Below are 2,284 nucleotides of genomic sequence, written 5' to 3'. Positions count from 1 at the left end.
GGAGCACCGCCGCGCTTCCCAAGCGGCGCACTTATCCAGTGCGCCACCGGGCCGGCCCAGTTTTTATGTTTTTAAATGGTTGAAAAAGAATCAAGGGGCTGGCCGGTTAGGTCAGTTTGTTAGAGCGCGGTGTTGATAACACCAAGGTCAAGAGTTTGGATCCCTGTACTGGCCAGCTGCCAAAAAATAAAAAAAAAAAAAAGAGAGAAAGAGAGAAAAATAACCAAAAGAAGAATAGTATTTTGTGATGCATGAAAATTATATGAAGTTCAAATTTCAGTGTCCGGGCCGGCCTATGGCTCACTCAGGAGAGTGCAGTGCTGATAACACCAAGGCCATGGGTTCGGAACCCATATAGGGATGGCCGGTTTGCTCACTGGCTGAGTGTGGTGTTGACTACACCAAGTCAAGGGTTAAGATCCCCTTACTGGTCATCTTTAAAAAAAAAAAACAAATTTCAGTGTCCGTAAGATTTACTGGGACACAGCCACGCTCATGTGTTTATGTATGGTCTATGGCTGCTTTCACACTGTATTGGCAGAATCCGGTAGTACAACAGAGGTTATATGGCACAAAGCAAAAAATATTTACTATCTGTTCCTTTACAGAAAAAAAAATTGCAGACCTCTGCCCTAGAGGTTGGGGATACATTAGGGAACAAATGTTTTTGTGGGTTTTTTTTGGTGGCTGGCTGGTATCAGGATCCAAACCCTGGACCCTTTTTTTTTTCTAATTCCACTCTGAACCTCCAGCAATTGTTTTTAATTTATATAGATATAACGATGGTTTAATTGCAGTGGGGAAGAGTATATAATTCATCATCCAATCTGGTATTTTTGAGAGCGAGAGAGGCTATTAATTACAGGGACAAGTTGGGGTGAGCTAGTGTGCCCCTGGAAAGCTAGGATGTGTGGTCATCTCTTTTTAACCCGCATACTGCCCAAGATCACTGGCTTCGTTTCTTGTGTTTTTAGACTTTTTCCATGTTGTAGCTCTAGAACAGGGCTCGGCAAATTATAGCCCGTGGGTCAGATCTGGGCCACAGCAGTTTTCATACAGCCATTAAGCTAAGATTCTTAAATGGTTGGGAAAAAAAAAATTAAAAGAAGGGTAATGTTTTGTGACACATGAAAATTATATGAAATTCAAATTTCAGTGTCCATAAATAATGTTTATTGGAACGTAGCCACGCCCGTTCATTTGCATTTTCTCTAAGGCCATAACTTTCACCTTATGGTCTACAAAGCCTTAAATATTTACTCTTTGGTCTTTTTGTTGCTGTTGTTTTGGTGACTGACTGGTACAACGGTTGAACCCTGGACCTTGGTGTTATGTGCACCATGTTCTAACCAGCTGAGCTGATCGGCTATCTGGTCTTTCATAGAAAAACTTTTCAACCCCTGCTTGAGGTGATTGCTTCTAACTGCTGCAGTGTTCTGTAGTATGACTTGACCACGTTTACTAGCTCATTCTCCAGGTGATTGTCCTTGTGCTCAATTATTCCAAGCACTGGGGATATAGCAAAGGAGCAGAGGAAAGTTCTTTGCCCTCTGGGAGCTTACAATTGCCAGCGCTGTGTTCATGGAACCCTTACTGGGCGTAGACACCATTCCCAGCACTTCATGGCAATAGCTGTTGGAGTCCGTGAAGTAGATAATATCATTTCCATTTTCCAGATAAGGAAACCAACTCAGAAATGCCAGGGAGAGGTTGGAGCTGCACCCCAGACTGGCTGCAGCACCTGGCTTCTCAGCTCGTCACTCTCCTGCCTCTCTGCACGTCTTTGCCAACACTCCACCTCTCTCATTTCCACCTTCCTAATTTTGCCATTCTGATGAGTGTAAAGTGCTCTCTCATAATGTCATTTTAATTTGCATTTCTCTGATATCTATTGAGTTTGAATATTTCTAGAATCTGGGCTCTTAACTGTTAATTTGCTTCTTGAAATCAAACTTTAGTAGTATAGTCTTATTTTCTAAACAACGTAAAAAAAAAAAGGTTGCAACAAGGAAATTCAAAGACCTTCCCCCGCTTGTTGCAGCCTGAGGCTTATATTCTAGAAAAGGGACACACAGATCTCAGTGTAAGGGGCTTCATCCAAACCACCTGGGATCCAAGTTCCAGCCACTCACAAGCCATGTGACTTCTTGCAAATCACTAGCAGCTCTGGGCCTCTATTTCTTCCAATGTAAAGTGGGCGTAATAATAGTATGGGCCTCATAGGATTGCCAGGAGAATTAAAGTACTTGGCACATGAAGCACTCACAAGAAAGGGAAAAAGAAC

Source organism: Galeopterus variegatus, unplaced genomic scaffold (genome assembly GCF_000696425.1).
Source record: "Galeopterus variegatus unplaced genomic scaffold, G_variegatus-3.0.2 Scaffold3178, whole genome shotgun sequence".
NCBI classification, from domain to species: domain Eukaryota; kingdom Metazoa; phylum Chordata; class Mammalia; order Dermoptera; family Cynocephalidae; genus Galeopterus; species Galeopterus variegatus.
The sequence above is the reverse complement of the archived record's forward strand: the minus strand, read 5'-3'. Positions refer to the sequence as shown.